This window comes from Poecile atricapillus, chromosome 2, assembly GCF_030490865.1.
Source record: "Poecile atricapillus isolate bPoeAtr1 chromosome 2, bPoeAtr1.hap1, whole genome shotgun sequence".
NCBI classification, from domain to species: Eukaryota; Metazoa; Chordata; class Aves; order Passeriformes; family Paridae; genus Poecile; species Poecile atricapillus.
The window spans coordinates 15,297,054-15,324,216 of record NC_081250.1 but is presented as its reverse complement, the minus strand read 5'-3'; the positions used below and the strand labels follow the sequence as shown (position 1 = coordinate 15,324,216).

Genomic DNA, 27,163 nt, shown 5'->3' with positions numbered 1-27,163 from the left:
AGCGGGAGCGCGTTCGGTCCGGTCCGGTCCGGCTCGGTTCGGCTCGGTTCGGTTCGGTCCGGTCCGGTTCGGTTCGGTTCGGTTCGGTCCGGTCCGTGCCGCGCGGGGCCGGGAGCTCCGCAGGGCCCCGCAGCTCCGGGGCCGCTCCGGGGGGCGCGGAGCCCCGGGGCCGCCCCGCCCGGTCCCGCCCCACCGGCAGGAGGTGCCGCCCCCGCCCCCCGCGGCCGCGCCGCTCCCCCCGCCCCGCTCCGCCCCGCCGACCGGCCGGAGGCACGGACGGACGGACGGACGCACGGACTGACGGACTGACTGACGAGGCCGCCGGAGGCAGCGGCTGCCCCCGAGCCGCCGGGTGCGAGGTGAGTGGCGGCGGCCGCGCTCTGCCCCGCCGCCCGCGGGAGGGGAGCCCGCACCAGTGCTGCCCCCGGGCTCGGCCGCTGCCGCCGTGGCGGAGGCGCCGCGGGCTCCCCGCGCTCCCGGGCAGCGCCTTCGGTCGCGGAGGTGCCGAGCGAAACTTGCCCGCTGCTCCCGCCGGGGCCGCGCTGCCGCTCGGCTCGGAGCTCTCCCGGCGCGGCAGCCGCGGAGGATGCGGGGCTCGCCCCGCGCTGTCCGCACGCCGCCGAGCACCTGCTCCGCTGCGGGCTGCGGCCGGGGCCGCCGGCGGCGCGGGGCTCGGCGGGGACGGCTCGGCGGCAGCGGCGAGCGGGGACGCGGCGCAGGGGCCGCTCCCGGGGCCGCCCGTGGCGCTGGGGCCACATCGCAGCGGGGCTGAGAAATGTTTGAAGGAGTTTTGTCTCTTCTTTCAGCTGGAAAAGGAAAGGCATCGGAGGCGGCGGCAGCGCGCACGTGTGATGTAAAGAAAGAGGGACTTTATGATGCTGGCTGGTTGCAGCTCAGCAGGATACCGGGAAAGGCGGACAGAATCAACAGGGTGCTTGTTGAGTGGTGCACGGAACCGCTTCGGCCCAGAGCCCCCGGGCTGGTTTGGAGCACTCGCCTTGGCTTAAACGGGTCTGCAGTGGGGTTCCAGCTTGCCCCTACTTGTCCAAACTTCAGATAACAATGTGACGTTTAGAAAGGGGGGGAAACAATGTGGCGTTGTGATTAATAGGAGAAAAATGAGTAGGGTATGCTGATAGTTATCAGTGCAGTGCTTGTAGGGTTTTACATAGAGCATGGATACCCAGTGCTGCAGAGCTGAGTACTTAATTACACCTTTGCATCCATTCTACTCATAACACTTCTTGAAATCTGATGGATCATGATCATGGATTCTGACTCTTTTAAGAGAGACTGAAGCTGTCTTTCGAAGACTGAGTGTACTCAAGTTTGTTACTTGGCAGGGGGCAGCAGCATGAAGCCTGGGAATGAAAATAGGAAGTGAACATTACTCATTTAGTTTTGATATTGTGTCTTTGACGGTTGTAAGTGTCATCATAGACTGATCCTAGTTCAGATAGCATCTCATGTGCTGAAAAACATTACTCTTGTCCTGGTTGGTACCTACTTCTTCTAGCTGTGCAAGCAGTCCCTCTGATATGGAATGTGTTCTGAGCAAGTCTGGTTATTTTTATAATGGGCAAATGTGTTTCTGGAAGAGTAAACCAAACTGTATCATGTTGAAGAATGTTCTCAGCCTCATATCTTAATCTCATATGTTTAAAATGAAAACAACAGCCACAAGAAAACTGAAACCACTCTTGACTGATTCACATGGCTAATGAGGTTTGTGTCAACAGAGCTGTGTGTGGTGTTACTACACTGAGGTGTTGTTACCTCAGACCTGGAAGTGTGGTTCCTCAACAGTGAGGATGTGCTGCCTGCTGGCTCTGTGTAACCAGCAGTGGCAGAAGTCCAGCCTGAGTTTTTGGAGAAACAGTCCTGGTTTCTTTAAGGTCCTTTTGGAGCCTTCATGAGATACAAGTGCTTGTTCTGGAGACTGGGAAGGAAGAGTGGTAATGTGCCCTGCTGCTCAAACACAGGCTTGACAGCTGTTCTTGCCAAGAGATGTTGCTCCCTGGTGGGACGTGAGAGGCTTGAGATGTCACCCTGTTTTCCTCTGCCCCCTGAGGCCACAATAAAAGGGTTTTGGCCTGGTCCTTAAATGCATCTGGCTGTAGGTAACAGCATGGTGAGATGCACAAGAGTAGTTCACTCAGTTTCAGCTCTGCTTTATTTATCTGTCTGAAGGCTTTGTCAGATGTTACTCTGTTGAGATGCAGTTAAAGTTTTGATTTGCTATCCTGATATGAAATATACTTCAGCTTTCACTTTAAAGTAGTTGAGTGTTAATTGTAATGCTTAAAGAGTTGTATCCTAGCATGGATGTGTATGCCTGTAAGTTTATCTGGCCATGGTACCATTACTAACCTCTCTAATACAGATAGGACCAAAGTGTCTGTCCTGTGTAGAAACTTTTGCGGTCACCAGAGGAAAGTCATGAGCTATTTCACAATAAAGCTCTGAACAAAATTCCTGTCTTCAGGTGAGTGTTAGCTCCTGCTAGGTGCGGCCTGACTGTATTCCCCTGGGGGAATCATTTCACGCCCTTTGTTTCCCTAGAAAATTTATAGTTCCCAACTGCACTGCTCTGTTCTGAGTGGATGCAAACCATGCTGACTCATATGCTGAACTGCAGCCTTGCTCCATGTAAACACAAGCACACTTCTAAAATATTTAATTTGTAATGTCCTCTGTGGAGAGCTATCCCACAGCTCCTGGCATAATTCCCAGAAGCAGCAGATTCTGGGGTTCTGGGAGTTTCAAAGGCCATTGGTGCCCAGCGGGATAATCATCTGAACTAGTTTAGTGGAGTTTATCCTGGCACTGGGACAGTTCAAACTGAACAGGTATTTAATCTTGCTTAAAGCAAGTCTGCTTTGAACAATACGTGGTATGCGTATGAGTGATCTGGAGCCTGTTGGGACATGGCTGTCAGGAGATCTACATGGAGGGAAATCTTTGTTATGGCAAGTACACTTTGGTGTAGATGTACCTCCCAACAATTTCTAAAACAACCTCTGTGGGCAGTTATAGTAAAATCAAGAATAAGCTGATATTTGTTTTCTTAGTTCCTCTCTAGCAAATACCAGTGGTAATTGTCTTGTGAAATACTCAAGTTTATCCACTGGTAAAATGCATGTTAAAAAAACTTCTCAGAAATATGGAAACTCACTCCCATTCATGTACACAAAAATTCTCATTCTTTTAATTGAAAAAAAGTTACAGTATATGATTAGGCTACAAAGGAGGAGAGTGGAACCAAAGAATGAGTTCTAAGTACACTTATTTTGTCTATTCCTGCTACAATATTGGAATTTTAAGATAAATATCTTCTACTTTAAAGCAGTAATTCATTCAGTGAAGACTAGTTGATAATAAACTAGAGTTCTTTGGTTCTTTTATGGGTTTTAAAATTTGAGTTTATTTTTTATTGGTTATTATTGTGAGCTTGGTTGAAAGAGCGATCCATTACAATAAGTACAGAGAGTAATTTGGGAGAGGTTCAGTGCATTTTATGGATGATCTAGATCAGTCCCATATCACTTACTCAGGTGGGCTGTCAGTGTATTACTTGTAATTGTTAAGCATCATCTGTTTGCTGAACTGTGATCAGCTTTACTGATATAATTTTTCCCAACATCCTGAAACATTTTGAGTTTCTATTCTTAATTTTTTATTTTGAGAGCAAGATTCTAGAGATACTAGAGTGGTGGGATGTGCTCAAAACTGGGTGAGTCTGGGTAGCAGAAGTGGTTCCAATTCCTGGAGAAAAAGTAAATGGTGGTGTAAATGGAGCTCACTGAGGTCCCTTGGGGATGCAAACCATCACTTCCTGTGCCACAGCACGGCACCACTTGCATCCATGCACTGTCAGTGCAGCAGGAAAAGCAAATCCCTGCTCTCACCTTTACAGATGGTAGGATTGGAAGGTAGTGTGTCTGTCACTTCTTTGACTGCAGGAAGTGCTGTTTTGGTACAAGAAGCATCTTTTCTGTGAGTATGATTCAAGGCTCAACTTATTTTCCTTTTTTATTAATATGGGGAATTTCCTTACTTAATTCACAAATTAATTTCCCTAGAAAGACTCCTTTGTCTGAAGTCTGAATTCGAAGTGTACAGATGTGGCATTTTGTTGCTGAAGTGTGCTGAGAGATACACTTACCATTAGCAGAGTCCCATTAGTTATGAGGTAGTCTTACAAACCATATTTCAAAATCCTGCTGTCCATGATGGCTGTTAGTGGCATTTTTCTTTGCACAAGCAAAGGAAGTTAAAAATCGTGTCTGCATCTGTTATTGTTGCTATGACAGCTGTCTTTGTCCAGTTTTAACCATCCTATTCTGAGTAGCTCCTAACTGGGGTTGTAATATCAATGGCTATGTGCAGAGGAAGTAGAAGTGGAGGTCTTTCAATGCTGTCTCCTAATCTCAGTCAAAAAAATATTTCTTTTTGAGTTACACCAGTTTTAATCAAGATGCAATGAGTCGAAACATTCCATTTCTGACCTTGTTTTGGTCCCTGGAGTAATTAGGACTGATATGGTTACGATATAAATTAGTAGCCAGTTCCTTAGCACTATTTAATCATGGTTTGTCTTGAGCAAGACAGATGGTACCACTGATACTGTGCTTCTGAGACTTGAAAACTGGGAAGATCACTTGAAATGAGGTGATGCAATTTTTGTAGGAGGTCTGGTACAACACTGTGTCATCTTCAGATGGCAATTGTGAAACGCGTGAGTGCTCCTTGCAACATGCTATCAGTTATTGCTTAAGCAAGCACAAAGTAAGGGCCACCCCTCTCTAGGTGAGCAGTGGGATGTGCACTTATACACCAATGTGCAACACCAGACTAAAAAAATATGTAAAATAGCCTGTGTTTATTCAAACCCTCCTTTCTGGCATACTCAGCGTCTTCCTGTGAAGTGAAGAGCTATCTTCTGTTAGTCAGAGTCTATATTAAGAGTTTGTAAATGGCTGTCTTCCTAACTCTAGCTGGAAGATACTGTCATGAGAGAAGCTTTTTGTAAGTTAGATGGTGACCTGTTAGTCTGAGTAACACATTGGTGGAAACTGTTGGTGTTAAAGCAGCAGCAGCTTGGAAAGCTGTGACCCTAGTCCAGACTTGTTTTAGAGGGCAACTTTCTAATACAGAATCTTGCAGTTTTGTCCAGTCAGAGGGTCAGCTGTCTATTTTGGAGCTCAGACTGCTGTCTTTTGAGATGAAAGCCTTATTTTGTGAATATGAACTCCTTTTTATCTGCTTGCTGAGCCTTGTCTGAGGGAAGGAGCAGCTGTAGTCCGTTCGCCAGACCTGCATTTGGCTGTTGCTGCCATTGTGTTGTGTGTAAACATGTACCATTATTTTGGATCATATAGCAGCCTGTTCAAAAGGGTCTCGCATTCCCCAGCTGTTCTGCAACTTTTCCATCTCTGAGCTTGCCAGCTGCTTAATACAGGCAACTGTAGCTGCATTTGTTTCTCTGGTGTTAAGTATTAGTGGAGATAAAATTGACTTGTTAAATGTTAGGTGCTGCAAGCCCCTCTCCTGCTTCGAATGGACATAAAACATAAGTAGACTGTTCTTACCACATCAAAGTTGTTAGAAGTTTTCTTTGTCACTAGTTGAACAGATTGCATAAAAATCTTTATTTTGTAGATTTGAAACAAATATGAAATACAATTGTGTTTACATATATATACAGCCACAGATTGTAGCAGTAACTAATCCGAAAGAACTGGGTTACAAAAAGGTGTGCCTCAAAGCCATGTCAACAGCTCATTTGTTTAGCCACTTCTCTGAACAATGTTCAGTTTGACAAGGCATCCTGTGCTCTCTTGTCTGCCAACCCTTTTGTTTACTGAATCTGGGATCTTTTGTTTCAGTGGCAGCACGGCTCACACAGGGTGTCAGGGAAGGAGCAGGGGCTCTGCAGTGTCTGGTACCTGCAGTGAATGCTCAGTCCAGGTGAGCAGCCACAGGCAGAGACCTGACTTTTCCAGCCTGCTCTCCCTGCCATGAAAGTGACAGGAAATGTCTGGAAAATGTTTTGTGTGACTGAACTCCTCTTTACTGCAGCTTCGAATCCATACCTGTCTGCCTAGAGATACAGAAGTTAAAAGTCAGAGTAAATTCAAGCTCCTTTGGAAAAAGGAGATAATTCTGTTCATGACTAAAGTTACTATTCTAACCACTTAACCTGTTCTATAATGTCATTTTGAAACTTGGGTTGAGGAGGAGTGTATCCTTGGTTGCTGCAAGAGACTGCTAAAGATAGTGATAAAGCAAAGTTTTCAGAGGCTTGAGCTGGTGCCATTAATTAGTATTCCTTACTCCCATGCAAGGGGCTAAATCAGGTATTCACTTAAAATCATATTTAATGCAATTTGTATTTGAAAAATGTGAATTTTGTTTTTTACGGTTTTGCTATTAGTTTCATGGTGAAGGAGACTGGAAGGGAATGACTTGTGTGTATTCTTGTTCCTGATAGCAGAAAAGACTGCCTCTGCCCCAGGGTCCAAGTTACCCACTGTAACTGGCCTGAATACCCTGTTATTCAGAGGGGAAATTTCCAGATGACTGTAAATACATTTATTTTTTTCCTTCTCCTTTTTTTCCCACCCTTTCACTAGGCCTGGTCTGTCTTTGCTGGTTGTAGCTTTCATGTTCATGTTAAACATCAGCACTACCTAAATTATGCTAGGATGACTCTGGCTTCATAATAGAGCCTTGACATGTAAAAACAAAAGCAAAACCATAGAAAAAGCCTCTTGATTTAAGGTAGCATGTTTCAGGGTCTGTTTTTCATATCTCCAAATAGCTGAGAGTTTGAACTTTTCCATTCTAATGCTAGTGTCTTAAGAGAAGTTGGAACACTTATCTTCTGGAAAGTTAATTTTTCAAAGTCAGTGTTGGAGCACTAAATCATTATTTGTCATTATTTTAGCAGAAATACAGGCTTAAAGTTTGAAGTGATCATAATTATACATAGTTATGTTAGCTGAGCAGAGTTATAAATATTATATTAAAATGTCGAGTTAACGCAGAAAATGTAGAATTGAATGTGTGTTCTGGATTTAATAATTACACATATGAACAGTTCTTTAGAAAACAGGTAACGGGTTCTCTTTCAGAACAGCAGATTGACCACACTTTAAAAATAGAGGAAGGCAACTGAGTGTGATACTGAGGGTGTGGAGAGAGGGGTAGGGAATGGAGAAGGACCTTCTGGCACAGAGAAAGTTAGGGAGAGCATCTCAACATTTTATTGTTTTGAAGTGCTGCTGATTAAATCATAGACCCCTTTGAAATGAGTTTAGGGAATGGACATAGAGGAGATTGGGAGAAGTAGATTTTGAGAATAAGGGAGTGTTGGTTTGTCAGCAATTGAATAGAAGAGGAAGACAATATCTGATTAATAAGTAATGTTCAATTATTGAAGGCTTTAGGAGAAATAATTATTTCTTTCAGAACATGGTGGGAAGTGAAAAGACTTTAAATGGCCTTAAATTGTTTAAACATGTTTAAACTAATAGAGGGAGAGAAAGAAGGGATTACCCTCTCACCCACCTCCACAGACTCTTTTTAATGAAGTTACTGGAAGTTTTGGGAAGGCATAAAAGTAAAGCATTTGAGAAAGCTTTTTGTTAGGTGTTTTTCTTTCTTTCCTTGAAATGAAAGGTTCTGCCAGTGTTTTTAACTTGGCTTAAATTTGCTCCATCCTCTACAGGGGAAAATATTTATTTTAAAGTTTCCTCTAAACTTAAATTGGCTTCCCAGCCAATTTAAAGACATGTCTATGTAATACCTTCCAACTTCACGAAAGCTGAAAACATTAAGGCTTAATGAAGGAGGAGACCTTGTTGATTGCACAGGAGAGCAGCATTTCCAGCAGTAGAAAAATTGCTGTTCTGAAAATGTAGCTGGAATTAATCCCTTCCACCTTTGTTTCCTTTTTCTGTTGTTAATGATTTCTTTTGCTCAGCTAGTGGTAAGTGCTGTTGTGCCTGCCTCACTCCACAGATTCTTCCACTGCTCTCTGGGACTAAAAATCATAGTATGTATCAATTTAAAGACAGAAATAGAGCAGTGGCAGATAAAGCATCTTCACTAAGCTGCAAGTTTATGAGAGTTATGATCTTTAACTTTGGCACTTCAAGTTATTTCTCTCCAGAGTGGTCATTGCAGCTCTTAGTGTGGGTTGTCCTGCACACTGATGAGTTTGGGTGCCTGTTATCTCACAGGTTGTGTGGCTCAAGTCTCTGCCCTGTGTGTAGCTTATCAGCCATGTGCACAGCTCCCAGGAGACAACACAGAATTGTTTCCATCACTGGAAAGATTCAAGGCTTTGAAAGAAGGTTGCTTAAGCAAAAGTTGCAATAATGAACAAAATTACATAAACAATATATTTACTTAGGTAATATGTGTCAGTAAGGACCTGGCTTAGTTAGGCTCTGTTGTTAGGGTTGCCTGTTACAGCTACTTGAGTTCTGGATGCTTTGCCTTGTTTGTGTGCTGTGTGTGAGGCTGTGCTCTCATCTGTAATCAGCGTTTAGGTGTAAACTGCTGAAAAGTACCAGCACTGCTGCTTCTTCTCCCACCTTACTCCACAGAACTGCTTGGCTGAGGTATTCCTGTTTAGATCATGCTGTTGGCTTTAGGCTTAAACTACTTTAGTCAGTCTTCTGTCATTTGTGGTTTAAAGTATATGCTGTGACAAATATTACTTCAAAGGAGTTTGTACAAAACTTGACCCTTGCAAAGCTCAGTGAGTAAAGACTCTCCAGAGCTTTATAAACACCCTGACCATGGGATTGTACAAAACCTCTTCTGAATACTCCCCCTGTGCCTGTCCTCTTCCTTCCTGTTGTATTGCAGAGTGCCAATAGTTGACAGGCAAAGGATTTGTTTTTCCTGAAATACACTTGTTTGTCTTGTCTCCATAATATTTGTTGCATGCCTGACTCGACAACTTGCATGCAAATGCCTATTTTTGTACTGTTTTTGTGGGTTGGCAACAAAATAATTGTGGCTTCCTACTGCAAGCAAAAGCCTGGTGTATGGAACCGAGTTGTTTACATGGATTCCTGGTATGGAATGCAAGTTTAATTCTTTTAGCTTGAAATTAAATTGTGTTGAGTAAAATTAACTTTGAATTTAAGTGGCACTGAACCCAGCTAAACAATTTTCTAGGGCTTACATTAATAAAAGCAAACTATAGCATAGCTAACTACTGCTCAGGATGCATTTCAGGTTCTTAAAATTTGTGGTTTAAGAGGGGAATGCTCAGCTTATACTTCTGTAATAAACTTCATGTGTGAAGTGCACTGTGTGGTGTACCCTGCTGGGATAGTACAGCCACAGATAACTTGAAGGGATTTGTGTGGGCAGGGAGAAGGCAGATGAAACATTCCAGGTGAGATATAAATTTCCACGGCCTGGTTTGGGAATCTAACCTGCCTTACAGTAAGAGATAGCTGTGAAAAAGAAGTTACCAGTGATTTTGTTTCGTCTGACCTACTCTTAGAGGACCTAGTAGCCTTTTGAAAGAAATCTTTAAAGCACTATTTGGTTGAACATGCTTTTTCTGGACTCCCAGGAGGTGCTTGCCAGCAAAGAGCTGCTGACATCAAAAGCAAAATCCCAAAATGCCCATATATGTGTGTGAAGTAAGGAAGCTGGGAATGAAAGTGATTTTGTGCTGAACTGCAGGTGGAAGATCTTTCCAAATACAACAGAGAAATGGAGCACTTTCATTATTGCCTTCAATAATTATGTCTTGTGAGATTCCTAGAGTAATATACAAATGAAGACAGTGTCCTTCCATTAAAACACGTGTTACTTCATTAAATGATTCTTATGCAACGACCAATATGAGAACTTATAATCATGCCAGTTACCTCTGAAACAAAGCAAGTAATCTTGGTGTTACAGAGGTTTGTTTCTTAAGGAAGCCCTGAAAAAGCTTTTTCCATGAACACGTTGGTATGAATTGGCATTCTTCCTTGCACAGGAAACCACAAATTCTTATTGTGGAAAACTTCTAACTCTTGTAAAACAGTCATTAGTTTTGTGTATTAAATGTTCAGAATGTTCTAGGGGTTTTTTTGGGGTTTTTGGTTGGGGTTTTTTTTTGGTTTTTGTTTTTTGGGTTTTTTTTGGTGTGTGGCCTCTGGAGAGTTGCTCTAAGAAATGCTTCTCTTTCGATAAACAGAAGATCACTTGCTCAAATGTTTCCAGTCACTTGTAGTCCTGTGCATGCTGCTGGGGCTTGGATACTTCTCAAATGCCTATAAGCCTGAGACCATCTTTATTACTCAATTATTTTTACCCCCTCAAGTCTGACAGTTGCAGGAACTGAACATGATCCGTGTATTAAATGCAGCAATGTGTTTGATGAGTTGCTTTGTTAGGGTTTCTGAAACTGGTGCACTTGAAATGGCCTTTGGTGGTGGGGCAGCTCCCGGAGCAGCATCACTCAGTGCACACACAGAGACACTCCCTGTGCTTGTGTGCACTCCTGGGAACACTTGTGTGCAATATCAGCATGACTTGTGCACCTCTAGTATGTCATGTGTACTATAGGCTGGGAGCTTAAGTTTCAGGTGACGGAAAAATTACTTCTGCAACTTCACTGAGCATCCCTCTTTTTCTTTATGCTAGTCTTTTTCAGTCTTGTCTCTTATCCTCTTCTTTTTTTTTTTTTTTTTTTTTTTTTTTTTCCCCAAAATCCCTATTCTAGATTTGGTATGCAAGCTATGATCAAACTTCACGTAAAGTAAAACCCTTTCTTAACTAAGTTTTCCTTAGTTTTTGTTCCTTTCAAATACACAATCAGGAGTAGAACTCAAATTACACAGCACATTCTTTTTATTTTTTTTAATGACAGAAGGAAGGACAGTGAGTGGAGTTGTATCAAATCACATAAGCTAGCAGTGATAAAAGGGTTTGTTGTTTTTGGGTTTTTTATCAGTGCAGGCTACTTGTTTGAAACAGATTTACCATGTCTTCCTCAGTGTTTTACAGTTTCTACTATTTTGGAGTGTTAGCTGGGTTCTCAAGTACTGGAACGTTACTGATGCTATTTAAGGCAGGACATCTGTCATGATGTGTCTAGAGTCTGATTTCCCCAAGCCTGAACAATTCTTGCCTTTATGCTCTACCTATGTAGCCCTCGCGCTTTCTACAACCTAAAAATAACACAGAAGTTAAACAACTCATTCAAGGTCCGTAATTTTGGAGAGCAGCAACTTGCCAGTAGCTATGTCTTGTGTCATCTGGACAATGCTTTGGCAGAGTTTTAAGAATTTGCTAAACTAGGCCAAATTAACTTTTCTTTCTGGTCAGGTGTAACTTTCTGTACTGGAAGAATGCACAAAATAAATGCATGCTTCTGAAAAGCCAGTGTTAACACTCCTCATGCTGCACACACTGAGACTTCTGGGACCCAGCCCTAGCAGCATCCTCCTGGTGTCCTACCCTTGCTTTCCTCCCTTGCTTCTGGGAGCCATGGCTTGCACATTGACTTGCTTGGGATTTGGGACTTTTCCCTTGCAGTAGCCTCAGCGTTAGCTGCTCTCTCAACTCTGGTTTATGTCCCAACAGCTGCTCAGTTTGCAGACTTTTATTGTAAACACTTTGTACAATATTATTACAGTATTATCAAGTATCCTGTGCACAGGATAATGAGGCTATGCTGTGGAGCCTCAGAACTCTTTTTGTAGGATGGGCAGACTCTTTTAATCTAGAGAAATTATTCCCCTTCTCCCACTGAAACCCTACTCTGAAAACTTTGTGCTAGAGACAGTTTTAATGAGCTTTGAAACCTGTATCACAGTTTTCAGAGCAACCCCTTTATGTCTGTGGCCTTGCAGTAATGCCATTTTTGGGGATGAAATTTTATTGCTCTAACAGCTCTCCTCCCATTTCCCTCTTTCCTTCCTGCTCCCAGCTGAATGCTTGTGCTGATTATTCTGGAGTGGTTCTAGTGGTTCCTTCAACTTTGTAAGCTGCTTTATCTCAGGTTTTGGTTGCTGGATCAACAGATTCGTGTCTGCTGTTAGTGAACCAAGGAAGGTCTCAGACCTCCAAGGCATGTGGGAGGTGGTGCAGTGGGGACAGTGTCAGACTGGACAAAAAATATGTTCTCTGCACAGTGCCTAACATGGGTCTGTAGATGAACATGAGTTTTCTGATGGTGTCTCTCAGTTCTGATTTGACAAATTAAAAGCTTTCAAATGGAACCCTGAAGCAGTGTTTATTTGAAGCTTAAAATGCTGGAATTGGATTTTTTCCCTTTGTGTTTGTAGCTCCTATACCACACTATGTTTTTACATGTTGTTTGTTTAAAGGAAGCTTTATACTTTCCAGGGAAGATTGCAGCTGGGAAATGATTGCAGTTGCTTGGATCTAGTTGGATTGTAACTGTCTGTGACTCTTACTGACCTAAAATTGCCGATGCTTTACTGTTCATCAGATTGTAAAAATGCTATGAGACCATCCAGCATCTTTTAAAATTGGGCTGAGTTACAGCATTTTGGAGTTAGAATGGTCATAGTGACAGCATGTCTCTTTGTACTGGTGGAGAAAATGAAAGAGACTGGGGAATAAATGCTAAGGAGTAAGGAGATTTGAAATAACTATACATGGGTCAATGCAAACAACACAGGAAGTTTTGGGAAGCTTTTGGGCTGAGTACTTAAAGATTTACTGGAGAGTAATACATGCTATTGAACCTGATGGCTTTGGCTTGTGATCACCAGTGAAGGCCTGCTTTTCCACCTAGTTTTGCAAGTGGGAATTTACTTTGGCACAAGAAAGGTAAGTTTCTTATTTGAGTTAGCAGAATACAAGTGTCTGGTTGGAAACATTCCCAGCAATGATCTGATTCCTAGCCTTTTCTGTAACTGCTCACTACTGCCACCAATGTATATTTGGCCACAAAATAATAATGACAACTTGCATAAACTCCAGGATTTTTTCATGCCTCAAAAGCACTTTAATATAGGGTACAACCCAGTCGTTTATAAACACTGGCTTGAAACAAAGTAAGCAGGTTTAAGGGAACAGCTTGGTGGACAGTAAGTTCCAGGTGTCCTGGCTTCCTAGGAAGTGCCAGCTGGGTTTATCAGAACTATTGCTTCAGCCTGCTGACTTCATGGCATCCTAGCTTGGAAAACTGACTGCCAGCCACTGGCCCTGCACACCTTCCTCACAAGAGTCTTGTGACTGAAGACAGCATCTCCCAGATCAAGATCTCCAGATTATTGCTGGGCTTCATTTAGAAAGGACACCTGAGCTGGCTCTGTTGCTTGCTGCAGGTGTTGAATTGCTCCGTGTTTTAGAGGAAGCTGTGCTGTGCTAACAATGTATTCTCCAGGCTAATTCATATATACATTTTTTACCAAAACAAAAGAAGCCCCTATCTTCTTTTACATCATGAGAAACCTTTTCCTCATTATAGAGTATTAAGTTGATGTATTTGAGGTAAAGGAAAAAAACCAAGCCCAAGCAACAAACACCAAACCAAAGCAATTTGATTTCTCACTTCATTCTGGCAGTAGATGCACATCCAGTGTGTGAAGGGAAGACTCATGACTGTGTTAAGCTCCAGATGTGAGAGGGTGTTCTGCATTACAGGTAGATGAAATAAATTTCAGAGCCATCTGGCAATGAGCAGAGTGAAACTGCTTGACTGCTTTGAACTTATATAAATGAACCTCTTCACAGGTTTTCTTTTGAGGAGTGTCCTGAAAAGATTCTCATTAGATTTTTTAATTTTTGTTTATACATTGTTGTCTGGTGATCTTAATATGCAAAATACTGCATAATTTGGATCTGAGATTTAGATTCAAAGTTAATATATCTCCATGGCAAAGTCCATGTTGTTTAGAGATTTGGCCATGTTAATTGTTAACAGAGGTGCTCTCACTGCTCAGCTGAGCTGCAGGGTTTGGTAGCAGCACTCTGTTGTTTAAGTGTTGTTTTTGATGTCTAACAGCACCAACATGTGTAACTTGATTGATGTGACATGGACAGGCCTTATCCTGAAATGTGCTTCTGAAACTTAGTTGGGACTGTTCAGATTATGCTTGAAAATACTACTTTATATTTTCTCCAGGGTTAATTGCATCATCGATTTGATTCATTTTATTTGAATAATATACTTACTTTGATCTTTGAGCATAAGATCTGATTGTGCAGATTTGGTTGTTCATGGCAACCTGAGTATTGTGTTTTATGTTTGGTTTTGATTTAGATTTTGGTTTTTTTTTTTAATCCTCCTAATACCTTCTGTATTCGGTGCTGTTGTTTAGAACAAGGATTTATTTGTGTGTGCACTTGATTCACAAGATTCATTGTTACATTTCAGGTGTCTTCAGAGTCTTGCTTCATCTTTTCTACTGCCTTTGCTTCATTTCTGATTTTTTCTTGTGTTTCTACCCATTTGCAAGACCTTGGAAGTACAGCTCTCTCTCTCTCATATGTAGGCAAGTCTTCTGTCTTGTTCCTGTCTGTAATTGCTCAGTGAAGAAATCTCAGTTGTTGTTGAGGAAGCTTGAGATGCTTTGAGGTGTTGCAGATCAGAAGACCATCATAGTTCTGTAAGAGTTACCCTGTTCTCCAGTGTGGTCAATAACAGAGCATTTTTGAAAATTCACATAGGTGAACAGAAGTGCAGTGGGCTACATGAATCCAAAATGTCCCTCGTTATGTTATTTTGTTTGAAAAATATATTTTTTTAAACATTAGGAATTCTCATTGACTTAATTTTTAATGAAATTAGTTCCATAAATAAGGGAGTTGTTTTCAGTCTTGCTGTCACAAGATGCTTAAGTCCAGGAGATACATCTAAACATGTGGGATGTCTTGAATACATCGTAAAGAGATGATCTGAACAGACCAGTGCACGACCTACAGCTTAAGGATCATGCATGATTAGTCATGTCTTTCTGACTTGTCTGAGGAAACCAAATGTTTACTGTTCCTGCCATTTCTCAATCTTTCTAGGGACTGTAGTTAACAGTGGCTGTTTCCTTTGGTAGGAAATTCAACTGTTTCTATTTTGGATTTTATGGTCATCTTTCAATCATTAATCAATTCTTGGGTATTTGGGAAGTTTCTTTGGTGTGTGTTCCTCCTTAACCTGCTCCAAAAACTTCATTGCTAAACACCAGCCACATCCAGTTGATCCCAGTACTCCCAGCAGCTGAAATAACTTGTTTTCTGTTGGAGTTGGATGATGTGCTTGTGCATTTTAGAATGATGCATAATAACCTGACCAGGAGAGCTGCCTGTGGAAAAAAAGAAGAGGAAAACATGATTCCTAATTAGGTGACCTCTTATTAGCCTTAGGGAAAGGGCTGCTGGAAGACAGGTATATTTTAAGGGACTACTTTTTTTATTATGAGTTTGCACAGCTTAAATTCTCATTTAGCACTTCAACATTTGCCTGACCTCCACCAAATCTCCTCCTTTAGACATATTTTAATATGCCATTTTTTGCACCACTCAATCATTTTGCCAGAGTGGGGAAGTAGTGTGAGTTTGGAAGGAGGGCATGACTTATGTGAATGATATTGTCTCAACAAATTTTGTCTGTGTAGGTAAAGACCCAATGAGGTTAAAAAAAAAACATCTCCAGCAAAGCTCTGAGAGTTTTGAAAGCAGACTAATGTATTTTTGAGTGCAGACTAATCTGAAGTACTTGATGTTCAAAACCATACAGTTATTATATGTAGAACTGTCTTTTTAAAGATGGGGTTTTTTTCCCCCTTAATTCTTGAACTGCAGAAATGGACACCTGTCTCTGTTTGGATAAGTGCTGGTAAATTCAGAACTGTAAGTGGTTTTTGTGATGAACTGGAATTTCAGAGATGACACTGTTGTCAACTCTTGTCTCTGTCCTTGAATGCAGCAACTCTGCTCCTCTGTGGTCCCGAAGTAAACAGTTGTGATCACTCCACTTCTTGGCATGTAAGAAGTTCAGCATCTTTAAAGCATTGAATTCTTATGGCTGCTAATGGCTTTGGAGTAACTAATAGAAGTGAAAACTGAGCAGTTCCTTACTTAAAATATGCTCCAGATTGTGTTTATAAACATTCTTGAGATTAACTGATGCATCTGACTTTCAGTATTCCTCATATATTTCAGGGAGATACAAAAGTATCAAAATTGATGTGAAATTGATTTGTTTTGGAGAAAGAGAACAGAATGGTTTGAAGGATTTCCTCTAGACCTTAGAGCTTGGTATTAACACTGAAACTTCTGTACTGGGAACACCACAGACTTAAATTGCAATAAGGAGATAACATGGCAGAAAAATGAGTCAGAGAAGTGAGGTAATCTAAGAAAATAAAATTTACCTTGCAATAATGAATTATTGAATATATGGGGGTTTTTTTAAGAGGTGGTTAAGAACTATAATCTGCATAATGTAATGTGTGTTCTGAAGGAAAAAAAACTGCTATTGTTATGAAGTCAGAACATGCAAATATCTCTGAGTCTGAAGAAACGTTTCAAAAATTCATTTTGAGGACTTGGAAGACAATCTAATAAGCGTGTGTGGAAATCTGCTCCATTGTACTGTTAGGCTGGCAGGAGATGTTGGTTTACATGCTAATAAAATATCACCTTCATGAGTGTTGCTACTCAACAAGACAAACGTTATAATTTGGTTTTGCAGCCCTTTCAGAAGATGTCCTACATAATTGATGCCCCTGTCAAAGGAGCTAAGAGAGACATTGCAATGGAACCATCTCTGATGGCACATTTTAGTTGTTAAGGAGCTATTAAATAATGAAACCTTTAAATCTAAGACCATATTTTATTTTGGCTAAATTTGCCATTTATTTAATTATAGTTGTGCTCTTCTTCTAGGGGGTTTATGGGAAAATCTTGAAAGTTGTAATTGCTCCTGCTCAGATAAACAGTTAAGCAGGCAGTTGACTGCAAGTCTCATTAGACATCAGTGTTTGCCTGAGTTAGGATGGATGACTGTGACTTGAATTAATGGTAGCTGATTTACAGGTGTAAAAGGAATCTTCTCTTTGCCAGGTGTATCTTAGTCAACTTTGCTGAAGTTGTTTGAATATACAGGGATCTGGGTAAAACTTGGACTGTTTATCACTGGGATACCCACTCTTGTACTGTCTAGAACATGCAGCAGTTGCAGCACTTTTTAAAAATTTGGTTTGTGGGATGAGCTAGTTGATGCAGCTAGTGCTTGGCTTTTATTCTGGTATATCTAATTGATATGTAGAAGGAATTCAAGCTGCAGATTAAGGAGTGAGTGTGCCTGTGAGGGCTCAAGCAGTGGGATTTGCCCTCTGAACTCCTGACTGAATCTCCAACTCTAGTCAGTGTTTCTGGTCACTGTTTCTGTCCTGGGGCACTCAGCAGAGGTTCCCAGTGCACACTGGCCCCTGTCAGAGGTAACTTTCTCAGCCTGTGCAAATATCACAGCCCCAGTTTCTAACCAAGGCCTGGCTGAGCAGAGCCGTGCAAGTGCAGGTTAGAAGTCACTGAGATAACATAAACCCAGCACACTTGGCTCTGCCAGTTGGCTGATACATGAAGTGGGTGTTTTACAGCACATACCCTCTAAACTGCAAGGAAGATTCTGAAGACAAGAGTTCATTCCTAGGATCCTAGGATTCCTGCTGTAAACCCTGAAGTTTTAATCTGTTTGTTTATATTCTGCTGTGAGGGTTGGTTTGGGATTTTCTTTCCCTGCTCTTTTTTCACTTGTAAGTAGGGAAATTCATTTGAACTTGGATGAATTTCAACAGTGATGCAAATAATTACTTTTTGCATTAGCATAGCAGCCTACCTGGCTGAGAGGGCATTGCCTTTCTACACTGTGTTAAGCTTTTCAGTGGCTCCTTACTAGCATTAAAAAACACCTCAATCTTCATTTAAAGTGAAACATGGTTGCCTAAAACCCAATTAAGAAAACAGAAATAAAATGTGTCTGTTGTGTATGTTTCAGAGGAAGCAATTGCCTGCTGCTGGCTAACTGGCAGAACATCTGCCCTGGACAGACAGGTTAGGAATTTCCATGGGGCTGGGGAAAAGCGAGGGGACAGCCCCAGTGCAGGGCAGGATGTGCTGATGTCCCTGCTCTGCGGTTTCTCAAGCGTGTGGAGCAGGGAGGGCTGTGCTTGTCAGGATCCCTTCCCAGCTGTGCAGTGGAGGAGAGGAGTGCTGGCTGAGCTTGCCAGCAGTGATAAGGCTCCAGGTGGGGATCACTGGAACCGTGCTGTGAGAATCAGCTTTCCCAGCAGTTACAGGAGGCAAAAATGTTCTTCTGTCACTTGTTCTGCTGGAAGCTTCTTGCTGCTAACAACTAAATATGCAAATCCAACTGTGGCTCTTCCAGCCTTCCTGGTGTTCTGACTTATGGTACTTGCTTCTGTTTTCAAAACTGAATTTGTCAGCACAGACTATTTGACTCTGAAAATGTAAAATCTTACCATAAGTGCTTCTTGTGTTGTAATAAACATACATAACTTTCCTTTACAAGATCTGCATATCACGTTTGCTTTTTTTCCCGCTGTTTATTCACTACCCTGCCAACAGCACAGGTATCTCCTGAACAGGTTTATAAAAAACTAGCAAATTGAATGGAAATGTGATTGCTTCCAGTGAATTCAGACCATTTTATTCTACATACAGTATTCACAGCTGTATTACTGACTAACAAGACTGCTGTCAGCCACAATGAAGTGCACCACAAAATTGCTCAGATCTAAGGCTTAGGTTATAATTTGAGACAGTTATCTTAAACCAAAAGAACCTAAGTCCATAAATAAACTGTTAAGCAATGTAAACTTTTTAATGGCAGAGAGAGTTAGCAAGGAGCTATGCAAACCCCCCAGGCCAAGATAATCTCTACCATAATTATGTAGTCTATTAAGTGAGAAAAATTCCAGAGCTTTGCTCATGAATAAGACTGGATTTTTTGTGATTTCATAAAATAAGCAAGGAGACTAAAGACTCCAGAGGCTACTTAAGGTTTTGCAGAGGAGTAAATGTTAATACTTAATTACTTAAAGTATGTGTGAGGTGATACATGGTAAAGTTGTACAAAGTATGCCTTAAGAAATAAACTTATAGCTGGATATGGACTGAATTTCTTTACTTATATAGCCATGTTTACAGCAGGTCACTTTGGTAATCCATTCAAAATAGCCTTTAAATGTTCAGTGAGCTTTTTACTAGTAGTTCTACTAGATAATATATATTGCTAAATACTTTCTGCTGTATTCTAATTGTGGTAATAAAGTGAGCATTGCTTTTACAATGCAATGCTCACTTTTTTAAAAGTGAGTATTTATAAGAAGTGACCTTTTTTGTTCTGCTTTGGTACTATTAACACATCTTTGTTCTAATCCCATTTATCCCATCTACTTCTCCTCCTAAGGGAGCAGTACCAACAGAAGCACTAGGAAGAATACAACAGTTGCAGTAGAACAAAAGGCTCCCCAGAACATGGGTATTGGAGGGGAGAGGTAGCTGAGGTGTTCAGCCATGGAGTTTATGGACTTCATCCTAATGGCTTGTCTTGCCTGGTCTTTGAGACAGCCAGCCCCAAAGGGCCATAGAGATACAGCCAGCACTCTGGAGATCATAGGAAACTGTAGTTTCCTTTTGGGGTGTTTTAAGAATGGATTGTGTCTCCTTCTTTTTGAAAAAGAAGAAACAAGCTCCCTCTTTTGGGGACACCTTTTCAAGTGAACATCCTCAGGACTGTCTTACCTTTTTTTTTTTGTGCTAGGTCTTTTTCTAGTTGAGCTAAAGTGCAATGCATACTTCTGATACAGGAATTTGTACTTGTCCAGATAAATCTGTGTAATGCTCCACACCCAGACACAGAAGGAATCACAGAAAGAAACAGCAGCAAATGGTGATCTTGTGTGTGAAGTCCCATTCTGTGCCTTTTCCCTTTTGCATCCCTTGTACTGGAGCTTCCTGCAAAACAGACCTGTCCTGGAGTCTCTGCATCAGCATGGATCCCTTTGTAAGCTTTATTTTACTTCACAAAATCTCTTACTCAAATCCCTGTAGAGCTTGGAAATTTGAGTGATGGAAGCCAAAGACTTACACCAAAATGGGTGTTCTATAGAAAAAAAAATCCCTTCCTTAGACAAATAATCTAAAAAAAAATTGCTTTGGTGAGTTAAAATGAATCTCGGTGCTTTTTTAACCTTTTGTTATTTATGCTCCCCAGACTCCTGTGAAATTGAAGAGTTCCCTTTATCTGGAATGATAGACTGGGAGCTGGGTTTTGGGGGCTGGCTACTATGTTCTCACCCACACGTACCAGCTTTCCCCTTTGCCCCGCTCTGCTCTCCTGACCCCACACTGAGTCATCTGCGCTCAATATGTACGAGAGCAATTGAATTATTTTTATGGTTGCTGGTCTGAAATGAGTCAGTGCAGGGTCAAACATGTTGTGGAGCAGGGAAGGGAGAGGAGTGGGAATCTGGCAGCCAGCAGCTGGCTGAGATTGCCATGGAGCCACAGACCAACCCCGGTGACTTCGCCAAGGTCACACAGGCTTCTGCCAGCAAGAAATTGAAACCTCTCTTGTGTTATGCAGGGTGCTGACCACAGGTCTGTCAAATGCAGTAACTGATAGGAAGTGGCTTTAGATTTATTCTACTTGAATTTATTGTTTGTTTGCAAATACTGATCTATGAATTAATAGTTACTTTCTAGTATGTGCTTTCTATTAATAGATGCTTTCTAGTGTATACCGAAATCCAAACATACTGAACTGGTCACAACTGTAGATCTTCAGGTGTAAGCTGGGTCCATTCCATGAGGAATTCATGCTTAACTTGAGCTAACTTTCCTTAGAAATGTGATTTTTGCATAGGTAGTGATCTGTCAACTACAGCACATTTCTGTATAAAGACTACTGCCCTTTCATAAAGATAGCTCAGGAGTTAGTGCCTGAAACAAATCATTGCATGGTGTTATATTGCAATTTGGTAAAATATTCAGTTGGTCACAGTTGTGTGATGTCTCACACAATCTGTAGCTGCTAGTATATCAGGGGCCTAATACAGAACTTAGAATGGAGCATTTCACCAATCCTGGGCACACAAATTGCTGGATGCACACAAATTTCTCGATGGACAGCCTTTTAAATTATAAACATTATGAAAGCTGTGCTGAAAGTAAGAGTATGAGGGCCTAGGTCATGTATTCTGGCATCAATTTCTATGGTCTATTTTTCTGTTTGAATTCATTTGGGAGGAAAGAAACTAAGAAACTTCTTTTGAGTGAAGATTTTGGAGCTCTGTGCTGGTTATAAACTGTGTCGCTTCTGTATTTTTGAAGTTTTTTTAGTAAAAGGGTTAGCCAAAAATATTCTGGATGTGATTGCATGTAGCATATGTGCATTTTCTTTAAACAATACATTACAGTTAATTCAATCTGAAGGGCTTTCTCCTAGCTCTGACAAATCTTGTCTAACCTACCACTTGACTAAATTTCTGTGCCTAGTTATGTTTTTTTTTGTTTTGTTTGTCTGAGGTTTTTTTTTAACTTCTTGAAATCAAGAAGTTGCAGGTGGGGTTTTTTTGTTTTGTCTTTTTTTTATTTTGTTTTGTGTTTTAATAAGAATGATATTGGAGAAACCTGTCTCCAGCAATCTAATATATTGTCTGGTGTTCTTCTAGGAACAAATATATCATGTGGAGCTTTATGTAGGAGGCCTTTTAGACTTTTAAAGGTTGGGTGTTAGCCACAAGGTTCATGTGACATGACAAATGTGGAACATCTGTGTACTGGTGCACATCACTGTTCTAAAAGTCATTCCCCTCACCACATGTATTGAATTAAATACAAGAATTTAAAGAGAAAATAGTTGGAAGGACACATTCTGTCAAACACAATGGGAAGAATCTGTTGTGCAAGCTGCTGGAGCTCACTCACACAGTTCTCCTGTCACTAATTCAGGGGTCTGGTGTGCTCTGTGCCTCAGTTCTTCCTCCCTTGGAGCTGCGGGAATCATATTGTGCTTTCCTACTTGGTGGTAAACTGTTTTCTGGGTAGAAATTAGAGTTGACTATAAGGCTAAAGGGGTTTCTAATAAAGCAAAGAGATTTCTCAATGTAATTTCTTGTTTGAGTGATGTTTGGGTTGCATGTGAGGTAAGTAGGTGCCTGAGTTGGCTTCCTTGTATTGTGAACAAAGTGTGGCCGAGTGGCTGAAAGCAGGAGCTCTCCTATTAAAACATGAATCTTACTCAACTCTGCCTGAAGTGATCTAACATGGTCACCAATATCCTTGTAAATCATAAGTGCTACTGTTTGTCTCCATGCTATAGCTGCAGTGAGAGTTCTTGCATATAAAATAAGTGTGATAGAGAAAAGAAAACAAAAGCAATTCTTAGGTGTAAGATTTGACCTGGAACATTCTGGGCCAGAAGCTGGAAGTCCTTGTTCTTCTAGAGCGATTACCAAATTGCATGAAGGGTGCTGTACTTCATTAAAGCCTGCATACTTGGTGCTATCACCTTGGTCTGACAGAGAGGCTGCCAGTTTGAGATTGCAGGATACATACAGTATATTCAAAAATCCGAGTCAGGATCCAGGTCACAACTCATGCTGTGGTGGAACTTGAGTGTTGGTCTGGTGAAAACCCCACTGCTGTGCAGAAGGCAAGTGGCAGATATTAATAGTTGTGTTCCTACTGACTTGCATGTATTTCAGAAGTGATCTGAAATTGTGTAGGTTTGAGAAGTGGGGCTTTAAGTCATTTAAAGCTATATTTTAGATACTGTCATTACAGATAAGGGTTTATTGAATTCTGATACTCACAGCTAGAAACCAATATTATAAATTTGGTCCTCACTGCCAAGTTTATCTTCTCAGTCAATTCTGGGACTGCAAATGTAAATGACTGTAAAGGACCTCCTCTAGTTCATCTGAACTTAGTTTCAAACATTTACTTCTGAGATGACTTCTAAATACTTCCTGCATCCATTATGATGGCTGCTTTCATGCTGTGCTTAACTCTCTGAATTTAATATTTCTGACTTTTAAAGTCTTGTTCAAAAGATAATTTATTAGAGCTGCTACTCTAGAGTGCATGTCAAAGCTCTTGTTCCAATATAGCCACATATACCAGACATGGGAAAGCTTGCTCACATTGAAAATATCACTTCACTTGGAAACAGCTTCTGAATGATTCCTTGCTTCTAAAGGAGGAGTGATAAATGGTCTGAAGTAAAGGAAACATCTCTGGGATTTGTTGTCCAGGGGCAGTATGTAGGGAGTGGACAGAAGTGGCATACAAGTGGCATACATGCTTAAATAATTCAGGCATCCATTTCAATTGTTCTGTTCTCTTAGAATTGGCTATGCTCTAATTAAGTAATTCTTGTCATAAAACTCTAGTTAGCCCATAAAAAAATGCAGATTCTTTAATCTTAAAAGTTGTGGGGAAACTATTTTTGTTTGGAACAGTTTCTGAACTTAATTTTTTTTTTGTGTTTTTTTTTTGTTTAGTGTTGGTTGGTTGTGTTTTTACCCTCTTCAAAAGCTGCTAATCCAAACCAAGCAGCCCCTCTCTCACCCCAGTCTGCCTGGGAGCCCTGTGTCTAAAGGGAGTGAGGACTCATGCAGATTTCTATATTGCATTTCCAGCAAACTTCGTGTCTTCGGTGCTGGCTGCAGGAAGTACATCTGAGTCAGCTGCTGTGTCCACAGGCACTTTGAGAGTCTGGTGCAGAATCTGGGGTGATTTAATTGTGATTTGTCTGATACAGGACTTGCCCAACCTGACTGTTTCTACTTGAAATGCTTGTTTTCTTTTTTTTAATTTAGCTTTGTAAAACTGTAGTTAAGAAACAAATCTGTACATTCAGAATGCATAGGTGTTAAATTCAGCTGGGTTCAAAGAAATTAAATGCAGCTTTGATGTAAATTACTTTATGTAAACACAGCAGGAGCTTCACATCCGTAGAACAATTTAAGTTCTTTCACCCATGCTCCAGTTTTCTTAAACAATTGAGAGTAATCCTGGGAGGCCCTTCTGACTTGAGTCTGTTTTATTGCATGAAAATATTCTCCAGAGTTCTGGGGAAAAAACTGATAATTTTTCTAAGTCTTTGAAGAGACTTCTGATGTTTTGAGTCTTTATTACACTAGAGGTCAGTGTATGATGGGAGCTTCTGTGCTGTGGTATAGAGTTTCTTGCAGAATCCTATTTCATCAACTTTGAAACCAGATTCTAAGAGAAACCATAGCCTGTTACTATGGAAAAAACTTAACATTTAAGTGTCTTGTGACTTGCTTGGCTAAAGGACTTTTCTGAGCTTCCTTCTTTTAATTCACCTTGCCTAACAAATATAAGGCAAATACCAGTATGAGTACTTTGATGTGGTAAGCATGAATGTGCCCAGTCACTTGCTCCAGCGTGCACATCAAACATTCATCTTTCATTGCAATGCCATGACTTTTTGGTTCATGTTTCTATATGCCAGGGTATTTCCCAGAGTCATCCTTAGCGTGTGCACTGTACCTCTTAAGGGCATGGTGGGAGAATTGCAGATGCATCTATTATTTTTAGAGTAGGAGTCAGCTTCCTGAGAACTGAGCTGGTAACTTCCAGGTGGGCGGCTTCCCTTTTGGGTGTTGAGGGAAGCACAGTAAAGTACGATTCTGCCACGACACTTGCAGAGATTCTTTCCTCAGCAGGAACTGCAAAAGCAGTTTGTTCCTGCAGACATCACTGGGCAGGGGCACTGGAGCTGATGGGTGAGGTGCAGCGGTGTTGTGAGATGGGAGGAAATGCACTGAAGCAGAGCCCTGCTGACTGGGGCAGGATACATCACAATTTAAGTAAGATGGTGGAAATACCCCAGGAGGGTGTGTTTGAGCTCTTGAATGTTTTCTTTGAGAACTGACTACAAAAAAAAGTGCCTGTATCCTGTTAATCTTGTGTAGAGTTCTTCTGAAATGCCTCAGAAAAATAAAAGAACATGGGATGTTTAGAGTTTACAGGCTTGCACCGATGTAGAGGGTAAATGTGGGCATAAAGCAGAATGTTGCTGTTCTTAAGTGATATTCTGAGTGTTCAAGAGACTTGGACTGATAAACAGCTTTGTGGCCTTTCTTTTTGGTGAGGTAGAAGTAGGAGGTGACATAGTAAAAGGAAAATCAGCAGTCTGGAAATCTCCTTTGCACCTGGCTGCTGCCCAGTATGCTGTGTTAATGCCTCTGGAGCATTAAGAAGGATAACACCTCAGCTGAGATAGTGTGAAGGAGCTGCTAGACTCTGATTTAATTGAACTCCCTGTGAGGATTCCTGGCTTCACAGGAAAGATATTGCACTCTTCTACCTCTTTCCCAAGTTTTTTCAAGCTGCATTTTTTTTTTCCCCTGTAAGAAATGAAAATGTACCAAGGCTTTGCAGAATGGGGCTCTATCAAAACATCTCTGTGGTGTTTGGCTTCATTTGGTTGGGCAAGAGCCTGAAAAGGTGATGGCTTTGCAAAACTGATGTGATATAAGACATCAAGTAACAAATAAAACATCTTAAAAATTGCTTTCCTTTTCCTATCCTTTTCTGGTTTGGAGGCATGTAACCTTAATTTATTTCAGTGGAACTCATCAAAATCTGCATGTAAGAGCTCAGGAACTAGGAGGCTTATCTTGAAGAAAAGAAGGGTGGTATAGGTGTAGGCAGCCTAGTGAGCAACCTGATGGATCACTGCAGATTCTTGCAGGGCAGCTTTATGTCTCCTGCACATAGTGACAGTCTTGGTTCAGCTGTTGAGTGTTAAATCAGTACAAGTGTTGATGCTTTGTGCTCCTACAAGAATATTTCTCTGGAAGAACAAATATTATTATTCTCTAGGATCAAAAATGATGGATCTTCATGGCTGAACAGAGATGATTACCCTCTAGTCCCTCTTTCTAGTTTACAATATGAAGTATCCAAATGATATTTTCATGTCTGTCTTTCCTTCATGATGTACCGACTAATTCTGGTATCTGTCTGTTGTGTAATAAAGAGTCCATCAAAAAGGCAAAATTAGTATTTGCAGTTTCTTTTCCTGCTCTTGTTCTAAATTCTCAAAATGCAGGAGTTATCAGCCATACAGTTCAAGTGGCTTGCCAGGCATTTCTGAGATGAACTGCAGAGAGAGTTCTTGCAGCCAAGGTCAGTCTTGGAAAGATTAGAATTCAATTTCCAACCCTCACATTTTGATTTCAATTTCAAATGTTTCCTGGTAGATGCCCTGTATTTGTTAGGTCTTACATTTGTCTTGTCATGTGTTCCTGCCAAAACTTCTCGTAAGACTCCTGGCACTATCACAGATCTGTAGAATATAATGACATAGGAAAATAAATAAATAAATAAATAAATAAAAATCCCAAATATCTCTGTCAAGATATTTCAACTCACACCAGTTATTGAAAGTTCCTTTAAAAGGGTAGACTTTGGCAGGCTTCAAAGCTGCAGGCCTTCAAAACTGCAGCACCCTAGTCTTCTCTCTCTTGTTCCAATACACAAATGTAGCATTTGCCAAAAAAGGGGAGAATTAAAAAAATGTATTAGTGGGACAGTGGTAATGTGCACCTGGTTTAATGTGTTCTCTGCATTATAAATGTCCCCTCTTCCCACTTCAAGTTGCTTCCAGGAAGTCTCTGAAGTAGTTGACCAAAATGATAGCTGGATTTCAAATCCTTTCTTTTCTGTTTTTCTAAAAATACTGATACTTAAAGAGGAAGAAAGTAGGATCAGCAGAAGTAATCAGGCAGCCCTATGGTTAAGTAGCAAGAAGGAATTTGGAACCAAGAATTATGTGATGGTGGAAAAAGTAATTTGTCTTTCTTCCAACTATTGATTGTTGACCATCATTTTTCTTCACCTTTCCTACCACACTGAAGTGCCCACTCATTTACTCTTCTGAAGTGCAGGAGTGCTCATTTGAGGGGAATGGAAGTTGGAAATGTGAAAACAATAGCATGTGATTTACCATGTTCTTGGAATTCTAAGCTAGTTTCCTCCCTGAAATACAGAGATAGATATGGGTAGATCTTAAAAACTCTCTTGGTTTGATTGTTGTGAACAATTATATAGCATTAGGGACAATGCATTCTAAGGTACTCTGAGCATCTGCTTGTCTTCCAAAATC

General features: G+C 41.0%; 1 protein-coding gene across 2 annotated transcripts in view; it reads left to right on the top strand.

The window, feature by feature from the left end:
• Window positions 1-258: 258 nt before the first annotated feature.
• SVIL (supervillin) overlaps window positions 259-27,163 on the top strand; it is a 134,494-nt gene continuing 107,589 nt past the window's right edge. The window contains exon 1 of one of the 2 annotated variants that reach the window (XM_058830679.1): window positions 259-359. The gene's annotated coding sequence lies outside the window, so the exon portion shown is untranslated. The remainder of the gene's footprint in view (window positions 360-27,163) is intronic. The other variant, XM_058830680.1, reaches the window with a different exon arrangement.